At 32.3% G+C, this 5,881-nt stretch overlaps 1 pseudogene; it reads right to left on the bottom strand.

Annotated features, from left to right (window-relative positions):
- Positions 1-1,762: 1,762 nt before the first annotated feature.
- On the bottom strand, positions 1,763-3,265 carry LOC149142471 (aluminum-activated malate transporter 12 pseudogene; annotated as a pseudogene).
- Positions 3,266-5,881: the final 2,616 nt, after the last annotated feature.

Here is a 5,881-nt window from a genome sequence, read left to right as displayed (position 1 = left end):
GGAACCCTATGCTATATTCCACCCCAAAACTCATTGTTTTCTATTTTTGTGTCTAGAATTTGAAGATTACTTGGTAGTATTTTTGCAGTTAATTTTTTTTAGAGATTCCACTGAGATTTGAACTTGAGGAATTTGAGTCTAAATTCCACCCTCTATTTCACTGTAAATTATATTCTTATTGCTATATAATCATATTTCATTTTACAAACATGCATTATATTTAAGAGATTTCAATCTAGGGAATTGGTTGGGATGTATACTTTTATAAGTTATTTTTTATTAAATACTCTATTGTTTTCACTAGCTACTTTGTATTAATAATATGCGCGCGTGCACACACACACACACATATATATATATATATATATATATATATATCCATTTTTTTTACTATGTGCACTTATATTTTTTTTTTTTTTAATTTTTAAAAATTTCATTGGTTTGTTGCGGTCTAGAATAATGGTGACATGTGTAGAGAACAAATGGATAATGGAGGGAGGAAGGTTTTCATTCCAATGAATCAATCAATTGGAGTAGTATATATCTGGCAAGGTTAAATCATAATTTTTTTTTTTTTTTAATTTCTTGTTTATTTTCCTTTTTCTTGATAACAATATGTGTTATCTGAGCATGGATGGAGAGAAAATGTGAAATCATTGAACAACCACAAATACTCAAGGAAACATAGAGGGGATGAGAATTGGTTCCACATGTAGTGACGATGGGATGATAAGTAAAGTTGAAGGTGGTGTAAATAGAGGGAGAGATGTAGTAGAATTAATTTCTTCCATCTTTTTTTTCCTATGAAATGTCCCTTTAGTTCAATAATGATTGACCAATCATTATCAATCTCTGATATCAAGCCATAAGATGATAGGAGTTTATATTATTCATGATTTTAAGGTTAAAATCACTGTATAATTCAATTATTTATTTATTTTTAGCTTCCCTTTTCTTATTCCAATTCTAGTTCTCTTAAATTAAAAGTTTGAAATTTTAAATTAACATTGCCTAACTTTTAATAATTTTAATGTTAAAATAAGTGTAAAATCTAGTTTTTATTTACCTTTCCTCTATTTTTTTTCTTTAGTTGGAGTTAATTCCATCTCTCTGAGTACAACTTTAATTGATTCCATCTCCCTTGGATTTAGAGTTTGAAATTTTATAATTAAGCCGTAAGGCGTTTCCATTTGAAATGAATTACCCCAGGTGCTGCTGTGTTTTGTTGTTGACCGTAGATTTATGATGTTAGACGATGGAATGAAGTGTGATCGTTGATCTGGAACACTGAAAGGTTAATGAAGAAGCAGGACGGACCCACCGCCAGCGAGCCATTCGTTTCAGCGGCTCGTTTCGCAGCTGATATGGGCTTGTTATAATCATGGTGCAGCAAACAGACACCCGAAAAAGATACCGCACTGTATACCTAACGCAGACCGGCTACCTTGCCCTGTGCAAACCTACCGGTGCATGATCTACACCAAAATGCCCAAAGATCTACCATCCCTGCTGCTTCACCCATATAAATCTCACGATAGCTCGATTTTTATGTCTGTGCTGCCGCGCCCTTTGCTCAAGTGAATGAATTTGTTGCAGGATTCCAATCCGAGTCTCTGCTCAGCTGTGTTCATTTCTTCACTGCAACGCTAATTCCATTTGGAACTCGCACCTCATCCTCAGTCAGGTCATTTGGCTCCTTTCTTGGGTAAGAAATGTGAGAAATCCGTGGAAATTCCAATCATTGCCTCATTCTTGAAATTGCTTACCTACAATCCATTAGTAGGAATAAACTTATAACGAGGCAAATAGCGGAACCAATCGCTATTGTAGAAAGCCGTTCGTAAGCCATGAGAAATATGTTGTCAACCCGGTATCCGGAGACTGTTATCATATTGAAGGTCAGGATAAAAATCACAACGCCGTAATCGTATTTGCGTTTTATTTTGGGGAAAAACCGAAGGTATGTTGCAGATGCCCCTGTAAAAACAATTATGGTAAGAACGATATCTAAAGTAAAATGTCCAAGCTTTTTTAATTTAATTTGGCCATGCCTACCGATATCACGAGGATATTTTTTTTTTACGGAATCTGGTTAAAGAATTAAAAAAATCAGTTTGAATAAGATTTTTTTTTGCGGAATCTGGTTAAAGAATTTAAAAAAACAGTTTAATAATTTTTAAGCGGTGGAAATAGATTCTGCACCCTCCCAAATTTATTTTAGAACTTTAAAATTTTGTTAATCTTATCAAAATTTTTATTATTTTCAGAGTTACCAAAATTTCTATTATTTTCATATTATTGTAAATTTTAAAAATATATTTTAAAAAACAATGTTAGATAGATGCCTGTTAAAATAATAATTAGTTTAATCTCACCCGGTAAATTCCTAAATATTCTTGGAAGTTACTTCTTTTTACAGGTGTATCATACAATTTTTTAATATTCAAAAAACAGGTTCAGCACATCATCAAACCTAGAATGAAACACGAAGCAGCGATAAGAATGGGTTCTCCTACTGTCCCGGCCCTTTGGGCTACCCATCCAACCAATATACCAAGAGATCCTGCGAGCACTGTCCCGATTCCTCTATTCAAGCCCTTAATAAGAGTGGCACCCGCACAAGGATATTTCACAAGAAATCTTATACTCGCACGCATATCCAATCAAAAATATTAGGTCATATCTTACGATTACCTTTGGTTTTAACAAAATTGTTCAACCTATTGAGATGAGGACATTTTAAATCCAATTTTATAAAGCCAAACGATCTAAACATGGACGCATCTGCATTTATAATTACATTAACGTATAAAAGAAAAAACACAAAACAGTAATTCTGAACCGGAACAAAGGTTTGTTCAAGTTCGATAGTATTAATCCAAGGATTTGCATCGATTAAACTAATTGATCGAATAATCAACGAAAAGTGTTAGCAATTACCTGCAGTAAACTCAAAAACCACCACAACGGTCATGATAGCCCAGATGGCATTATTACCCACACCATTAAATAAAGGCTCCATGAGATAGAACAGAGATACCACTGACAGTGCAAGCCCAACCTTGATCGCGTGTATAACTTTTCGCCAATCGTCTTTCCCCATCTTCCATACTCTTCTAAAAAAATCATTCAGAACGAGCTTCCAGATTGGAATTTCGTTTGATCTTGTAAATATATTGGGCTCCTCAGCAAAATTACTTTCAGAATTTTCTGCTCTGCTACTTTCAATGTTGATGTTACACTCGCTGGACTTTTGGTCCGCCATTGACAAACCAGAAGGACAATCCTTGATACAATAGAACTTGGGGCCCTAAACTTATATATAAACTATTGTCAGTTGCAATGCATCACAGCGATTCGAATTGATCAGAAAAAGATTCTGCACCAGCAATTCTATGAAGCTTGTCTGAATATTCGAGAGACGATTTGCTTTGAAAGTATTTTGAGTGCAGAGTTTCTTATATAGAGTCCATTTAGTGGCTTTAGAAATTTGGCCACTTAAAAGATTATTTATGTCCACTACGGCATAGTGGGATAGCACTGTGTAAGTTGTTTGCATAATTTGTAATACCGAAAGCGCACTTTGCAGCATGTGGGTCATGCCGAAATGGATCCCCAGGCCAAATTTCAGAAGTGGATTTCATTTAGCATGATTTTGGCAGTTTACTATCAAATTTCTTGTCACCATTTGACAAAATTACTGCGCTACAGTGAGTTAAATTTCTCTAATCCGGGCATAAATTTAAGAGCATCGGAGCCACGGCTGCTGACATTGATAACGGGTACTCGAACTGTTACTGATTAGTTTTAGGGCACTAATGTTTCCTTAAAATTTGGTAATTTCAACCATCCATATTTGCAATCCCCAACTATGAAGGTTAATGTGATCTCTACACACAGTAACAAATGGGGCAACTAATCAATTTACTTCAGGAAGTTGTTGCCTACTAGATTCCGTTTAAGGTTACCAGAATGAAAGCGATTTGAGTGCTCTTTATCAAGGTCCTTGCTTATTGCTGCGGTAATTGTTCTTGTTTGAATGTTTCACATCCGTGCACCATAGTGCTCCAGTAATTGATAAATTTACTTGTGAATTTGCTAAACACGGGATGATCACGACACCTAAAAAAAAGGTGATCATGCATTGAAATAAATAATTATTTTTATGTACGTTATAATCAAAATATCTGAATCCTGGACTCTTATACGGCAATCTAACGGTTGTCATTTGAACGCAGTCAATCTTGAATTTGGCATCCGAAACACGCGCGCTCATTGTTAGTACAATTATTTTGTTTTATTGAAATAAACTTACACCGGACGAACATGCAGTGTTAGTGCTCTTAGTTGATGTAAGCGTCATGTTTAGTTCCACATAATATCAAAACAGATGGCCAAGGATTCTCATAGAAAGTGGAGAGCATTCGACACAGTTGAGAGGGAGCGGCCGACATTCTATCTTATTTTCAAATGAAAACACCAAATGTCAATCGAAGCAACGGTTGAATTCATTGCAGATACGTCATATCATGTCGTTCGGATTCTCCTTTACGCTTGAATTCTCTCGAAATAACGGGCAAACATTTTCGTGGCTGTTCTCTAACGGTTTGATGGTAGATGTTTTCACTATTCTTCTGGGCCAATTATTTTTTTATTTTGATTGAAATTAAGGGAAATTTTCATGGAACACTAAGTTTTGATGTCTCTCTCTAAAAGTGGTGAATTTTATTTATATATTTATTAATATAATTATATTAAAAATATTAATGTGGTTATTGAAAGATTCATAAATATAATAAAAATAATTATTGTAATACTAAGAATGTTTTATTAATGTACATATTTATTTTATTAATTATTTATAAAAAGATTATGAGTCAATTTTAATTGGACGGAAAAAAAAATTTACATATTTTATTGTAAAATGGATGATTTTACTAAATAAATTTTGCTTTTATTAATTTCCCTATCTAATTAGAATATGAACTTATTAGAATTGAATAATTTCAATACTGTAAAATGGATGATTTTACTAAATAAAATTTGCTTTTATTAATTTCCCTATCTAATTAGAATATGAACTTATTAGAATTGAATAATTTCAATTCCTTAGAAAATTGGTGAGCTGCAAGCCACTTGACACGAATCTAATTTAACTTGAGAAAAGAAAAAGAATTACACATCTTATTGTAAAATATACCATTTTGCTCGATAAATTTTGCTTATACATTAATTTCCCTAGAATAAAAACATATTAGAATTGGAATAATCTCAAATCTCTAGGAAATTGGTGGCAGCGGCTACAGAAATACAATTTTATTAATGTACATATTTATTTTACTAATTATGTATAAAAAGTTTATGAGTCAATTTTAACTTGAGGAAAAAAGGAATTACACATCTTATTGTAAAATGGACCATTTTGCTAAATAAAATTTTCTTATATATTAATTTTCCCCTCTAATTAGAATATGAGTTTATTAGAATTTGAATAATCTCAAATTCATAGAAATTTGGTGAGCTGCAAGTCACTTGGCACAAATCCAATTTAACTTGAGAAAATAAAAAGAATTGCACATCTTATTGTAAAATATTAATTTCCATAGAATATAAACATATTAAAATTGGAACAATCTCATAAAATCAATACAAAACATTAAGATGAAAATATTTCCCAAAAATTAATCTAAAAATCAATTAAAAATCTTTTAAAAATTCAACACATCTTCCTCACCTTAAATTGAAATAATTTTATCTCCAAATTCTATAAAAAAAATAAATAAATAAAATCATTTACATAGCTTTCTAATTTTCTGCGGCTATTAAATTTGTAAATTTTCATTAAAATAATGGGGCCACAATTTCAATAAACGGGGGCAAT

The sequence above is a fragment of the Pinus tabuliformis genome, chromosome X, assembly GCF_031772625.1.
Source record: "Pinus tabuliformis cultivar Carrire ecotype Pingquan chromosome X, CPIR1, whole genome shotgun sequence".
NCBI lineage: Eukaryota > Viridiplantae > Streptophyta > Pinopsida > Pinales > Pinaceae > Pinus > Pinus tabuliformis.
This window is presented reverse-complemented; position numbering and strand designations above follow the sequence as displayed.